This window comes from Notamacropus eugenii, chromosome 4 (assembly GCF_028372415.1).
Source record: "Notamacropus eugenii isolate mMacEug1 chromosome 4, mMacEug1.pri_v2, whole genome shotgun sequence".
NCBI lineage: Eukaryota > Metazoa > Chordata > Mammalia > Diprotodontia > Macropodidae > Notamacropus > Notamacropus eugenii.
In genome coordinates, this window is record NC_092875.1 from 469,752,131 (window position 1) to 469,768,867 (window position 16,737).

The 16,737-nt window shown below is 42.7% G+C and overlaps 1 protein-coding gene across 1 annotated transcript in view; it reads left to right on the plus strand.

Annotated features, from left to right (window-relative positions):
- SV2C (synaptic vesicle glycoprotein 2C) overlaps positions 1-16,737 on the plus strand; it is a 285,651-nt gene that overhangs the window by 260,152 nt on the left and 8,762 nt on the right. The gene's annotated exons all lie outside the window — the stretch shown is intronic.

The window sequence follows — 16,737 nt, forward strand, 5'->3', positions numbered from 1 at the left end:
CAAGTTGACTCCAGATTAAATGCTCCTTCCAGAACACTCTGCTGCTTCTGAGACAGGAACTAAGATACCTGCTTCTCACTGTCCTTCCTTACCTGCTGCTTCTGAGATATCTTCAAACTGCCCAAAGTCATAGGATAATTCACTGGGGATCATTTCTTTTCTTTAAGTCATGGGGATTGAGGGGTTTGGTTTGGTTTGAAGTCTTGGGGTTTAAGGCTGCCATCAGAAGAATCTAGAGTCTAGATTCTAGACTTCCTATTTGCCCTAAACATGGTTTTGCCAACGCAAGCAGCAACTTTCCAACAGTGATTTTCTGCCGCCACCTTGTGGACATATGCGCTCTCCCAGCTCAGCCTGATCTGTCATCCCTCCAAAGCAATTCCCCCAAGCCCAGTGACTGCTTTGTGTGCTTTCTCCCCACCCACGGCCCCTCTTTTTTGACTCTAATGCTGGAGCCCTCATACAAGGCACCCCCTCCATTCTAACAGTGAGGAGGTCCAGACTCTCGTTGTTGCTGTCAGACTATGGCCAGACCTTTTCTGTCCAATCAGGCAAGTCTCCTGAGTGTTTGTAAAGCCAGCGTTATGCTTTTCTGCTGGTCACTGAACTCCTTCCTCTCCTCTTATTGGGAGGCTGCTGCTATATGTTTGCTTTCAGACATGATCTCAGAAAAGGATTTGAATGTAATAACCTTGATCATGCACATCTGCTGTCCTCATCTAGTCCTGACCAAGCATCTGCTTTCAGAAAAATTCAGCTGGGATATTATCCCCCTAACCCACCCCCTGGCATAGCGTTAAACACCTGGGCAGAGTTAAACAATGAAGTCCTAGTCTAAGAGCTTTGAGGGGTGTGGGTGTGTGTGGGTGTGTGTGTGGGTGTGTGTAGGTGTGTGTGTGGTGGTGTGGGGGGATGTGGGTGTGTGTGGGGGTGTGCATGTGCGTGTGAGTGGGTGTGTGCATATGTGTGTGGGGTGTGTGTGTGTGCATATGTGCATGTGTGTGTGTGTATGCGTGTGCGTGTGAGTGTGTGTTGGTGTGTGGGTGTGTGTGGGTGTGGGCATGTGCGTGTGAGTGGGTGTGTGGGGTGTGTGTGCGTGTGTGTGCGTGTGCATGTGTGTGTGCATGTGTGTGCATATGTGTGTGGGTGGGTGTGGGCATGTGCGTGTGAGTGGGTGTGGGGGTGTGTGTGTGCATGTGTGTGCATATGTGTGTGGGTGGGTGTGGGCATGTGCGTGTGAGTGGGTGTGGGGGTGTGTGTGTGTGCATGTGTGTGCATGGGCGTGTGCATGTGTGTGTGCATGTGTGTGCATATGTGTGTGGGTGGGTGTGGGCATGTGCGTGTGAGTGGGTGTGTGGGTGCGTGTGCGTGTGCATGTGTGTGCATATGTGTGTGGGTGTGTTTGCATGTGCGTGTGAGTGTGTGTGGGTGTGTGTGGGTGTGGGCATGTGCGTGTGAGTGGGTGTGTGGGGGTGTGTGTGCATGTGTGTGCATGTGCGTGTGCATATGTGTGTGGGTGGGTGTGGGCATGTGCGTGTGAGTGGGTGTGTGGGTGCGTGTGTGTGTGTGTGTTGGTTAGGGGACCTGGTGTTGCTTTGCGCTGGTAGGGGCTTTATCAGGAGGTCACTCAAACAGCATTTTGATGTTAATTGACTTATTTTATTGCTACAATGCATTCATTTCTAAACATATCTTTTTTCCCCTCTACCCGCCCCATCCCCAGTCGTGTGGCCCTTGCAACAAAAATATTAAAAGACAGAAAGCAGTTTAGCAAAATCGACCAGAACGCCGATCATTTCCGATCGTATAAACAATATTTCCTACCCACAGTCCAGGGCAGTATTTTTTTTTAGACAACATAATTCTTTTGTGGCATTGCGAGTCAGCATGACGGAGCAGCGGCAGGAGGGGCGTTAAATCAGAGGAGGGGGAAGGAGTTCTTGATCCGAGTCTGCTAACCCGCCCTTGTGACCCTGAGGAAACCATCTAGTCTTCTTCAATTCTAAGTTGACATCATAAGTCTGTCCAGCCCTTGACTCTGTCTGTTTTTCTTCACAGGCAGGGTAGTGCAGTGGAAAGAACGCTGAATCCCAGCTCTGCCACTTTTGACATGTATCACCTTAGACAAGTCGCATTCCTATGGCACCTACTAAGCACCAGGCATTGTGCCAAGCTCTTTATAAATGTTTTCTCATTGGATCCACAAGGTGCTGTCATCCCCATCTTACAGATGAGGAAACTAAGGCAGACAGAAGTGAATGGCTTGCCAGTGTTACACAGCTAGTAAGTGTCTGAGGCAGGATTTGAACTCATGTCTTCCTGATTCCAGACCCAATGTTGTACCCACCGGACTGTCTTTGAGTCTCAGTTGCCTCATCTATAAAATAAGACTAAACCTTTCGGATGTGTCCAGCTCTGAATCTATGTTCTTATGGTAATGACTTGTTGCACTGAGATGGAGATTAAATCTGGAGTTAAGAGAACCTGGCTTCAAACCCCAATAGAAATAGCCTTTCAGAGCATGTAAAGCATTATAAGGGCAAGTGATGAGGACATTTTAGGACAGGATGGTTTTTAAGATCTATTCCCATTATGTATTCAGATGGCCCTAAGTGTAAACATAAGTGAATTCAAGGTATTCATGCTCTGAATGAAGGTATTCATGCTATGAAAAGGATCCGTGTGATAATTCCTAGGGACAACGTGCACAGAGATCAGGGGACAGAGGGTCTCACAGGTAGTAGGGATCAGAGGCAGGATGGAAACCCAGGCATCTCTCTGCCTCAAATCAAGCACCCTGTCTACTAACACATGTTGCCTCGACTGTTAGATGTGGTGGGTGAGGGAGGAAGGTGAGGAAGTTCACATTTTGGTCATTGAAGTCAGAAAATTTGACTTCTGTTGTCTTTCAAGCGTATGGAAATTGGTGCTGCCACCAAAAAAAAAAAAAGGTGTCAGTCTGCCTTAGACAGAAAACGTTTGGCTAATACTCATAGAAATGAATTATGGATTGACCATGGAATTCTCCATGAAAAAATGCCATTTTTGACATTTCAGCCAATGGAGATATTTGCCCAGAAAATGTCAGAACACTGATTTTCCCGATGCCCTTTGTTTTCTAAATAAAGCTTCTTCCCTGTCAGTTTTCTATCTCCTACTGGTCCTAGCCAGGACATATATGATGTGGGAGAACTGGCCTTTTTTCCCTTTTCCCTAGGAGCAGAGTTAAAGACAGAAAGAAAATTAAATGTCTCTCACATGTCACAATGCCACAGATATCTGCAGCCATGGCTGCCTGGGGCCAAGATCCCCTGCTGGTGGCTGGCACGCCACCTGAGGCTGAAGCTGTGAGCCAGGTGGTTGAGAAGTCTGCTTTGCCAGGAATCAAAATAAAGCTATGGCTGTTGGTCTTGAGGCCACATGTGACTCTTTAGGCCCTTGAGTGCAGCCTTTTGACTGAGTCCAAGTGTTGCTGAGCAAATCTTTTTATTAAGGAGATTTGTTCTAGGAAGTTTGGATTCAGTCAAAGGGCTGCACTTGAGAGCCTAGAAAGCCACATGTGGTCTCAAGGCCACAGGTTTCCTACCCTGAGATGTGATCTTCCCAAGGAAAAGTTATAGATCTGAAAGGACAGCAGATTATCTAGTTCTCAGTTTGCCAGAGAAGCAACAGCACTTACTGTGTACCAGTCACTATGTCAAGCACTGGAGAACACAAATTATGTTCATCCTTTGTTTTCAAAGAAGACCACGCCATCAGAGGAATGATGACATGACTTGCACGTGACTTGGTTTTGAGTGAGGGAGGGCTGTGCAGGTCACCAGCCTCACTTTCTCCTCTGGAGCCATCTGGATCCAGAGACCAGATATTCCTCAGGATGGCTGGAGATGACCCAGGATGTAATGCGACACCTTAGCCGTTTTAGGTTAGGCTTTTTGGCATACTTCAATGCTCATTGAGTGAACAGGCCTCTTTAAGAAGTAGTCATGGAATGACTCTTTTAATCAGCAAAAGAAAGAAAATAACTAACAAGCAAAAAGAAAGGACAGCCTCTGCCCTCCAGGAGCTTACATCGTAATGGTGAAAAACAACACAGAAATTAATGGAACTGAAAAGCTAGAGGGGGAGTGTCCATGGGGAAATGGTGATGAAGTCCAAAGAATGAAGAAAGGCCAGCCGTGACCCCTCCCCAAAATGGAAACCCCCAAGAGAAACTCACCAAAGAGAAAATGGGCCCAGAGGTTTGGAAGGATGTTCCAGGGTGAAAAGAAGTCCCCAGGTATTAAGGGAAGATCTCTGATGAGAAGACAGCCAAGGCATGGTGGTAAAGAGTCAGAAAGAGGAGAATCAGGAGGGATATAAAGTATGGGTAGACCTGAGTCCCCTCTCCAAAATAGAGGCCCTAGGACACTCTCACCATTGGGGGAAGGGGACTGGGGGTCAGAAACATATTCTAGTTTGAGAAGGCCCAGGTACCGAGGGATGGGGCTCCTGGAAAGTGGAAAGGCCTGAGAAGAAAGACATGGCTACAGTCAATGATTCTCTTTAAGCTATAGGGAAAGTCTGTTTGGCTTTGTGACAGCTGCTTCCTTACATCAGACTCAAGGTCTGGCTGCCTCCAGCCCCCCACCCCCAGCCCAGTAAATGCTGCGCTAATTCATCTCAAGCCTCTTTCCTTCAGAGGGATATTGGGTGTCCCAACTGTCAAAGATTAAGATAGTCAATAACTACTCTTCTGCCTGCACTGAGAGCTGAAGAGAAAAAGCAGAAAATCCTAAGGCTAGAAGGAATTGTGAAAGAGCCGTCTTGTCCAATCCCTTGCTCAGCATAGGAGACGGAGAAAATTCTATCTTGTTTTTCAAAATCTTCAGGGAAGGCAGTTGCACGACTTCCTTAAGAACCCATATTTTGATGCTCCATGATTTTCACCTTCAGGAATATTTTCATTTTGGGATCTTTTGCAGGAGGTGATTGGTGGATTCTTTCCATTTGTTTTACCCTCTGGTTCTAGAATATCAGGGTAGCTTTCCTTGATAATGTCTTGAAAAGTGATATCTAGGCTCTTTTTTTTTTTCATTGTAGCTTTCAGGAATCTTTTTCTTTGTAACTCATTTAAAATCTGTTTAGAAGTCATTTTTTTCTTCTTTTCTTCCCATAGAAGAAATTCAGAATTGATGCTCACCATGCCACACACACTTGAATACCACTCAGTTCCTCCAAAGCTTCCTCTTTTCTAAAATTCCCCCACTTGAATATAAGCCCCTTAAGGCAGTTATTGTCTTGCCTCCATATATTTCTATTCCAGGCACTAAATACAATGCCTGGCACATGGTAAGTGTGTAACATCCAGACATCATCTATATATGTATCTCAGCTGGAGAGTATCACCTCAGACACCAACTAGTGGTGTGACCCCAGGAAAGTCACTTCAAATGCCTGTGCCTCAGTTTTGTTGTCATTGAGTCATTTTTGAGTCAAGTCTGACTCTTCATGACCCCTTTTGGGGGTTTTCTTGTCACAGATCCTGGAGGAGTTTACCATTTCCTTCTCCAGATCATTTTACAGATGAGGAAATTGAGGCAAATAATATTAAGTGATTTGCCCAGGGTCACACAGCTAGTATGTGAAAGGGGATCTGAACCCAAGTCTTTTATTCTATCCATCCGCTGTTGCCTATAAAATGGTGGTGACCAAAACTAGACACAGTTCTCTAGAAGGATCTTAACACTCCTGACTTGGTCTTAGAGAAAACTGGGAATTTATTTACCTAAAGGCAAGTTCTAAAAGCTTTCTGAAATTCCATCCTCACCCAGGCACTCATCTGGTTTTCACTGAAAGTCCCTCCCTAGATAAGGTTGGAACCAGATAAGACACTTCTCAAGAGTTTGTCCTAGCAAACTGAACTCTCAATAACTGTCCTAGTCTAATGTCAGAGTATCACCTTTTCTCCTCTCCAGAGGTGATAGAGGGTTTTAGAAGGCAATGTTTAATTGAATTCCCTGGGGAATTATGTAAAAATCCCAGATCCCAATACCTCTCAAGAAAAACTCTTCTCTAAAAATGGACATTTTGGTCAAAGAGTTCCATTCCCAGTTTAGCATCAACGTCTGATTGGTATGTAGGGAGAAACAAGATGTACAGGGAGAGGAGGGAGAGATCAAACAAAGCCACAAAGAAAGAGAGGGCAAGTTCCAGACATCACCTTCAATTCTTCCAAGTTTTGATCTATTGGTCTTCTAAGACATTTCACTAGTGAGCTTAAATGCTGACCAAGGAGGGGCAAAAGGAGGTGGGCATCATCATTAGTAGGTTAAATACCTAGTAGTAGTAGGTTAAAAACCTACTATTTCTATATTCCCATTAGGAAAAGTTCCTTTTCTCAGAGGAAAGAGTTTTACCAAGGTCATTAATAGATTCCTCTCCCTACCCTTCTCCCCACCTCCACAGCACAGAGGCTACGAGCCTCCCCCAGCAATTGAATCAATTTTTGCTGATGACTGAATCAAAGCGTATCATCAATCACAACAATCATGGCTATATTATAAGAGCAGTGATTATTATAAATGTTCCTTCTGCTAAATGGAAACCATGACCAGGAACCAAGTGTCCATGCACCTAGTCAGACCACATGCCTGCTTATGAGGGGCAGGCTATCAGTGTCTACACCTGCCAGCTTATTGATTTGGGTGAATGTAGTGCAAAGTCCAGGACATTTACTTTTGTGAGAATCCTGGTTTGTTGCTTTATAGCCAGCAATAAGGATACTAGCAATTCTTTAAGACTATAAGTTGCAGAGCAGGTGATGATCTGTCTTGGTAAAAGGAGTTTCCTTATAAAAAGTTCCCTAGATGAGTGAAAAGACAAATACAGTTTTTTAAAAAAAATTTTAAACAATTCCTAGAGTTTTCTGAGATATTTCTACATTTTCCCCAGTTTCATCCATGCTTGAGAAAGTATCTGGTTTGTTGTTGGTTTTTAATCTCCACCAGGAATGATGGTGGACAGAAAGGCAGGGAACTGTCATTGCTTTATGACTCCCTAATGCACACATCTGGATTAAATTCTAACCAATGAGATCCTCTTGGTTTTCCTAATGGACAAGATTAGATGAAATTTCACCTAAGGGCATCTCATGAAAAGGCAACTGGGAATGGGGAGTTAAGAGAAGGGGGCTGAAGGGAGACAGGAAAATGAACAGAGAAAAATAGTAGAATAAGGGAAAATGAGAGAAAGGTCAAGAATAGGGAGTGAGAAGACGATAGAATGTGTCAAACATTCTCAACCCATTCTTCATAATCACCAGTCTATTGTGTCTTCTCTACTCACCTTTCCCTGAACCATCTCCTAAAGAAGGCTTACCACCAATGCAGTGAGGCGGTTCAATGGGTAGAACTTTGGATCCTGAGTCAGAAATCTGAGTTCAAATCTGGCCTCAGACACTTAGCAGCTCAGGTAGCTCAACCTCTGTCTGCCTCAGTCTCTTCAACTGTAAAATGGGGATAATAATAGCACCTACCTCCCAGAATTGTTGTGAGAATCAAGTGATATTTGTGAAGTGCTCCGCACGATGCCTGGCACTTAATAAATACCTGCTTCCACCCTTCTTGCCTTAGCTACACCTGAGTGAAGGCAGGCAGCTGACTCAAGCCAACCTTCTGTGTTCCCTGGTTCTTCTCCTTGCCCTTAAAAGGCAACTATTGACCATGCTACCTTTCCTTGATGGAGGAGATTTGGGTCAGTCGAGGTGCCTTTTCTCACCCTACTTGGCTCTCAGTTGGTGTACTTGGTCTTCTGGGAAAGGAAAGAATAGCAGTAAACACTGAGGACTTCAAGTCCACTATTTTGAGGAAGAGTAAACTGACAGGGGATCGGCCATCCCAGGGAGAGATCAAGGCTTAGGCACCCATCTCTGCTCAGAAAGTCAGCAAGCATTAAGTGTTTACTGCCTTCCAGGGACTGTACCAGACACAGATGTTGGGGACACAAAGACAAAAATGACACAGGCCTCACTCAAGGAAGACAACATATATACACTTAAGTATATTCAAAATATGTACAAAGTCAAAACAAGGGAATATTTTGGGGATGCAATAGCCCTTGAGTTATGAGGAAAGATCTTATGCAAGAAGTGGTCTCAGAGCTGAAATCTGAAGGAATTCTAAAAAGCAGAGGAAAGGAGGAAGTGCATTCCAGGAATAGAAGACAGCCTGGGCAAAGATATGGAGATAGGAAATGAAATGTCATATGTCAATAACAGAAAGAATAGTCAGTAGAATACATGAAGAAGAGTGACATATGATAAACTTGAGGGGGAAGGAGTGGAGGCAGCTCCCCATCTTACCCATTTTTTGGTCTCCTATCAATGACTGCCAGTTGAAAGGAGAGAATTAGTTCATGTGTATTTCTTCCTAACATCCAGAAGAGCATAGTTCCCGAAGTGTGTCATGCTGGGCTCTACAGCCCCTGCATGGGGAACTGTGAGCTTGGAACTAGGTAACATTCCAAGAATTCAAAGACCATATCAGCAAATGTTACCCTCTGAAATGGATGGTAACAAGAATCCATGTAACATAAATGAAATTATCCTGATGTAGTTGTGACCCACCCTCAGAGGTAGAATGAAGTATGTTGCTGATAAAATGAGAGTACCTTCTGAAGCTCAGCCAGTGATAAGGACACTGTCAAGCCCTCTAGAGGAAGAAAGGACTGAGAAGATGCTGTCAAAACTCTGTTTTCACTGACCTCATGACTGCCAAACCCTTCTGATGCTCTCTGTATCCAGGGATGTTCCAGAGACAACTCGTATCAGTGAGCTTATCGTTAAACTTTCAGCATGAGCATTTACACCCCAGAAACTGGCAAATGCTACATACAGATCAGGATTTGACTTCTGGTTTTGTGGATTTCTAGACTTAAGAAAGTGATGGGGAAAATGCAAATGAAACTTAAAGTGTACAGTGGGTACATTTTATTTTTTTGGAGAACCAATTGTTAAACATGTCCCAGCAAAGCCCTGTCTGTATCTCATACTTTGGGCAGTTTGGTAGTATGACACATCTTGCTAAACTGTGCAAAAGAAGACATAGGAGAAGGCAGATCATGTTTATAGACAGATGGAAAAACACCCTAAAATACCTGAACCTCACAACCTCATCATTTTGCTGTGACAGAGTGTAACTTGGTTCCTATCTCCATCATATAACACTCTAAAGCTCTGCTCCAATGGTACTATAAGGTTAGTAACAATGTGTGTTCCCCACTATTTTAGGAGGGATGGTAGACAGCCCCAATGTGAGAGAGAGACTGGTATGATCCTCAAGATCACTTATCTTAGCTGCCATCTTGTCACCCTCTTAGCTCAGTAACTCTTTCTTTGTACTAACAGAAAATCAGTGAACAGGCATCTATTAAGTGCCTACTATGTGCCTGGTACTATATACTAAATGCTGGTGACCTAGGTTGCCTAAATAGAAAGGCGGAGACTACAAATGAAACTGACCTTAAATCAACTGTAATCTTGAAAGTTATTTTCATTTTCATTTAAGAGGAAGTGATCCAATAACAGAAGTTTTTGGTGATGAATAAGGAACAGTGAACAAGGAGGATTCAAAACTAAACTCTTGTCACTATGTCTCCATCACTCTGTGGGGAGAGAGAGTGCTTTAATTCTGGACATCTGATAGACTCATCTTTTTTTCAGAATTAAAATGGATTTTTTTGTTTTTTTTCTTTCCCTCTCACTTCTACCCACACTGAAAAGAAACAAGATAAACAAAACCCTGGTAACAACTGTGTATAGACAAACAAAAAACAAATTCCCACATTGGTCATCTTCAAAACTGGATGTTTCACTCTGCACCATGAGTCCATCCTCTTTGTCAGGAGATGGAGAGACACATCGTCTTCTTTAAGCAAAAACAAAATATCTAGATATCTAAAAGATGTATCCTTTAGAGGGAAAGAAAGCTTTCCAGAGTGGAAAAGTATTGTTCATCAAACTAGGAAATCCCTTGAGCACAACAAATATATTTCTATAATCCTTTGCTTACCAACATATCTTTAAAATTTGGTATCCTGAGGGAACATACCCATCAAAAACTCCCGTCATAAATTAAGAGGCTGCCATTCCAGTGGATGCCAAGCTACTCTGTGCATGGTTAGCATGAATCATGAACCTGATGACATCTGGGTAGATTAATCAAATCAGTTTTTCAAACCTGCAAAATGGTGTATTAGATGACCATAGTGACCCCACCAAAAGATGACCTTGTCTGAGCAAGTGGCCATTTTTTTCTTCAGCACCATATTTTAACAGAAATGGACCCCAAGTATTAAATTCATAGTTTTACAGAGAAGGAAAACAAGTAAGAAAATAAAAAGGCTGAAGAGGCTCAAAGACATTATCCACGGATGGTTTGAAATCACAATAAAGTGGTGAGAAAAAAAAAGGACTGACATTGCTTGTCTTTCATCCCAAGGTTGACCAGTGTTCAAATGTAGAGTTTCCTCTACCCCTCTTATCAGTCCTGATTTCATGTCTTTTCCCTCATAATAAGGCTCCATAGTAATGGATATTGTCTGAAGCAAAAATTGTGATTTTATCCGATGTCACTCTGCAGAGGACAACTTGATGATAATGAGGAGGAGGAGGATGATATAGAGCTTTAAGGTTTGCAGAATGCTTTACATACATTATTTCATTTGATCCTCATAATCACCGTGTGAGGCAGGCAACCTCAGAGCCTGAGTGTTGTTCTGGACAAGGAGTCAGGAAGACCTGAGGACAACTCCCCCAACAGGCACACGGACCTGCAGCCCCTCTTCTGGATTCCTCTGCTTCTCAACATCAGACAACTCATTCAAGGCAGCTATTGCAGCCTTCTTCCCAAATACCTTCCCTAAGGGCTTGTACTCCATTTAAAGTGCTTTGTAAAACTTAATGCATTATACAAATGTCAGGTGTTGTCTTTGTCCTTCGCTCTCAAAGAGGACCAAGACATGAAGATGATGACATGACTTGCAGTTGACTTGGATTTGAATGAGGGAGGGCTGTGCAAAGTCGCCAACCTCACTTTCTTCTCCTGAGCCATCTGGGTCCAGTGTCCTGATATTCATCAGGATGACTGGAGATGACCCAGGATGAAGTGCGAGACCTGGTAGCAAATGTTGGCTACCATTTTTGTTGTTGTGGCTATTGCTGTGGCTGGTGTTGGTAAATACTTGGAAAGTGTCCACAGCAGTGTACTCCACTTTGGGCAAATCACTTAAGCTTTCTGAGGTTTTCAGCTGCACCAATCTCCAGGGCAGTTATCAGGCTCAGAGGAGATAATGCACGCATTATGGAATGCATGCGTTACTCCCGAACTACTCAGTAACAAATTCAAAGTACAGAATGATGTATGCATTTTGGGGCGTGGTCAATGGAGAAATTTGTTTGGCTTGACTCTGAATTTGTTAGAAGTGTTTTGTCCACATTTTCCTCCCTTTTTAAATTAGGAGAGAAAAAATAAATTCTTGTTAGTTGGGAAAAAAATGCATAATTATTCTGCCGTTAGTCCACACCTAGGTCTATACCATCTTAGCATTTGTAAATGGTGCAGTTTGGAAGCTTCTGCTTATTCTTCATTGACTTAAGGAACTGGAGCTAGCACTACAAGGACAGAGGCCAGGAAAGGAAGTAAAAGAATGAAAAATCTCAACATGTAGGAATTTTTGGGGGGAGGGGGAAATGGGGTAAGAGTCTTTTTTGTTGCCATTTTAAAAAGTAAAATCCAAGAAATGGAGTCCTGCCTGGTCAGGGAAAAGGGCCAAGCGGTAAGTAGGCCTGGTCCAGCCACAGTGGCCCTGGCTGCTACTTTACCCAGGGCTATTAGACAATCCTGTAGCAAACCTGCTACATATAACAAAACTTCACACTTGTCAGACAAAGGGGTCTAATGAGAAGAGAGACAGAGACAGAGATGGAGGGAGAAAATGGGAGATGGAGAGAAGGAGGAGGAGGAAGGGAGAGGGTAAAGGGAAAGAGAGGGGGAGAATGGAAGAAAGAGGAGAGAAGAGAAGGGGAGGGAAAAGAAAGAGAAGGGGAAAGAAGGAAGAGAAGAGAGGGGGAGAGAGAGAGAGAGAGACAAGGAGAGGGAGAGGGGGGGGGGGGACAGGGACAGGGAGAGAATAGCAGAAATGGGAAAAGTCACTGCTGCTCCTTAGTCACAAGGTGCACTCAGTTGAGGAGGTGTGGGAGTTGAAGAGGAGGAATTAATATTCAAAAGATTTTGATAAATAGAGCAGAAGAGAAACAAGGGAATCTTCGGTAAGAACAGGAACTCAATAGGTCTGATGCTTCTTCCCCTTGGTAGTTACTAGAAGATAGGAAGGGTTCATTACCATAGGTAAAATGCTACAGTAGACAGCCCCAGCTTCCCAGACACCAGCCCACAGCCACAGACTCCATGGGTCTCTCTGTAGGAGCCTCGCTTTATGCATCTCCCCTGAGTGCAAGGGACTCCTTAACTGAGCCCTGCTCACCTCACATGCAAAGAGCTCTCTCAGAGCCTTTTCCTTCTGTGCATAACCTCTCTAAAACCGCACTGTTTCTGATGACTCGCCTCTGCCACGAAGAATTGGAAAGTGTCCACTTTTTCCAGCTGCAAGTGTTCCCCAAGGAAACGGAGATGAATTCTTTCGTAAGTTGCCACTATTTTAAGTCTGTCATAGGTGTCAAATCTCCTACAAATTGTCCTTCTCAAAAACTGTCTTGGCTTTAAAAATGAAAATGCAGATTCCTGGGAAATCAAGACAGTGGAATCTTCCTTGGAATCCCATGGATACCAAACAATCAGTAAGTTTGTTTGCCATGGATCACTGAATAGGAAAACCAAGTTCCAGAATGCTCAGGGAATTTTATGCAAGCCTTTGTTACTGTTAGAATGTCAGAAAGGGGCAATCTGTAACATTTTCTCAATAGTACAAAATTTTTTTGTATTGGGGAAGTATTATGTTACATCCCCTACCCTACCATCACTTGCCTAGTAATCTTTATACCAGATAGAAATTCTGCACTGGTCATTTTATTAACCCTTGTAGGAGATTCACTGAGAAGCTGTCTTTTTTTAAAGCTCTGACCCCTTACTTCTTCCCCTCCCCTATCTACAACATGTAGAAGACAGTGCCTCTTTTAATAAAATAAGCTGAGTAGTTCATAAGAGTCCTAGAGTAAACCCTGGAGACCTCTGACACTTAGGGCCAGTAACTATGGACAAATCTTTTCACTCCTCTGAGACTGTTTCCTCAAGATTAAATAGAGATGACACCACTTGTGATTTTCAGACCTCACAGATTTGCTGAGAGGAAAACTACCTTGTAAACCTTAAAGTGCTAAAGTTTATAAACACAAGTTGTTTTTTCCCAGAAAGAAAATTCTTTGACATTTTTTTTTTAAATTTTTGCTGACAGAGGACAACTTCAGAATCCTGACATCATCTCCAGAGCCTGTCCTAGGAGGAGATGTCTTTATAATCTCTTCTGAAAAACACTTATTATTCAGTCTTCTAATACTCAGAAGCATACTCTAAATCACTTTATTTTTTTAATTGTTGTCTTTGTAAGCAATCTCTTCATCAAGTTTGGATTTGGGGCTAACAATACTAATCTCTTCATTTTAAAAAAAAAGGAGAATATAAAATTAGCATGATCTTGTGACTAATTTCATGCGTTTCTCTGGTTTCCCCTATTTTCTTCTCAGAAGTTCCCATTTTTTCCTTCAGAAGAGATCATGTTCCATATCCTCCACATTCCACTCGACTGCCAACTGCCAAACTGCAGGAATCAACTTACTTTGTGGTTTGACTGAAAAAAGCTCTTTCCTAATGCTGGTTAGCAGGTTCCTTGCAAGTAGAGAAAGGACTAACATCACCTTTAGTCATAGACTCAGTTTACAAAGTTCAAGGAAGAAAATTTTGCTCCCTCTTTTACTGATACATTTTCTTGGACAACGATTTCCCAATAATGCCATTCCTACCTCCATGAAGGGCAGATTGGTGGCACAGTGGATAGAGCTCTATGACTGCAGTCAAAACAACCAAAGTTCAGATCTAGTCTAAGACACTAGCTATATGACTTTGAACAACTCATTTAACCCTGTTTGCCTCAGTTTCCTCATCTGTAAAACAAGCTGGAGAAGGATTAGCCTTTGAGAACCTGGCATCACCTTCACTTAACAAAGAGGCATTCAAATCAGACTTCAACAGAGGAATAATGGGTAGCAATTCTAGTTACGGGGAGTTAACAAACATCCAATAAAATATAAGTTCCTTGAGAGCAGGAACTGTTTTATTTTGTCTTTTTAATATCAGAACCCAGCACAGTACCTTACCCATACATACTAAGTACTTAAGAAATGTTTTCTGGAAAGCAGAAAGCTGGAGAACAATTTTTGTAGCCAGTGTTCCCAATAAATTCTTATTTCTAAAACATATGGATTCAAATTTATAAGAATATGTCATTCCCCAACTGATAAATGGTCAAAGGATATTAATAGGCAGTTTTCAGATGAAGAAATTAAAGCTATCTATAATCATATTTTTAAAATGCTCTAAATCACTATTGATTAGAGAAATGAGAAATTATAACAACTCTGAGGTACCACCTTCCACCTAACAGATTGGTTAATATGACAGAAAAGGAGAATGGTAAATGTTAAAGAAAATGTGGGGAAAATTGGAACACCAATGCATTGTTGGTGGAGTTGTGAACTGATCCAACCATTCTGAAGAGCAAATTGGAACTATGCCCAAAGGCCTATAAAACTATGCATACCCCTTGATCCAGAAATACCACTACCACATCTATATCCCAAAGAGATCATTAAGATGGGTAGAGAGCCCACATATATAAAAATATTTATGGCAGCTCTTTTTGGTGGTGGCAAAGAATTGGACATTGAGGGGATGCCCATCAATTGAGGAATGGCTGGACAAGTTGTGTTATAAGAATGTAATGGAAGAGTATTTTTCTGTAAGAAATGATGATCACGTAGATTTCAGAAAAACCTGGAAAGACTCACATGAACTGATGCTGAGTGAAGTGAACAGAGCCAGGAGAACATTGTACACAGTAACAGCAATATTGTTCTGTTCTAATATTTGTTGTTATTCTTTCACAACATGTTTAATGTGGAAATATGCTTAATATGATTGCACATGTACAGCCTATCTCAGATTAACTACTGTCTTGGGGAGGGGGAGAAGAGGGAGGAAGGGAGAAAATTTGGAGCTCCAAATTTTGCAAAAAAGAACATTGAAAACTATCTTTACATATAATTGGGAATGCTGTTAAGGGAAAAAAGAAGCACGTGCTGGATTGAAACAATTCAGTGGCATTGTAGATAGAGCACTAGTCCTAGAGTCAGGAAGACCTGAGTTCAAATCCATCCTCAGTTACTCACTAGTTGAGTGATCCTGGGCAAGTCACTTAACCTCTATCTTCCTCAGCGTCCCCAGCAGCAATATGGGGATACTAATAGCACTTACCTTCCCAGGACTGTTGTGAGGATCAAATGAGGTAATCGTTAGAAAGTGCTTACCACAGTACTTGGTACATGGTAGATAATGAACGTTTGTCCCTTTCCCTTCCCTTGAGTGATTGATAAATTTGTGAACATGCCAAAGAAGGACATGCATGCCGTAGCAGCCGGATAATCTCTGGTTCTCACAGCCTTCTTTTTTGTTTCGCTAGATTTAATTTTCCCACAAGGAAATGAAAATAAGAAATATCACATTGGGTCATAATGGTAATCAATTCAGGCCAATATTTGTCTTGGAAGTTGAAAGAAAGGAGATGGTAGTAGCTGTTCTCAGAGCTTTAGCTAAGTCGGGGTATCTGGAACTTTCCGGGGCATAGAAATGTAGAGGGGCATTTTTCCTCCCTTATCAGAGCAGACTGCCACCCCCAAATATCATGGTCCTCCACTGACAACACATTTCCCTCCCCTCCTGCCTTCATATCTGTAACAAAACTGCCCCCACTCCCTGACCTGGGCCCAGGGATATGCCCATTCCTTGTCACTGCTTGGACATCCTGGTCCCCTCTAATGGTTGAAAGAAGTGATCTCTGCCATTCTTTCTCCATCAAAATACCTTCTGCCTACACCTGGGGTTTAGGGGAGCCAGGACTTTGTTGCTCTGTGGAAACACCAAAGAAATGGACTTTCCCTCCTCCATATAACTGAACCAGATCAGGCAACCAGTGTGAGTGAGAGACCCACCTAAAAGCCATCCGTGGTGCACTGAAGGTTCAGAATCTTCAGACCTTCCTCAATCCCAGGTGAGCTCTTGCCCAAGAAGCAACTTCCTTAGCATCTTTCTCAGCCTTGGTCTTCACCCTCTCCTTCTTTCCCTACCTCCCCTCCCCACTACCCATATTTCCAATCTGGTTCTTTACCACTTGCTCCAGGCATAGTTACAGCACAGGTTACCTTCATCCAAGAAAGTTACCCAACAGCTTTTTCCCTTGGTCAATTCCAGACAATCCAAACTGAAGGATGTACTAAAACACAAAACCCCAAATGGCTTATAATCAAATATCTGTGCTTGCTTTGACAATGCAGTTTTACACTTTAATTTGAATATAGTTGTGTGAAATGACATTTTGATAAAACATTAAATTCTGAGCTGTGAAGACCCAACTTGAAAAGAGCCAAGAGTTGCCAACCCTCTTTGGCCCACCTTGGACTCTGGGCTCTCT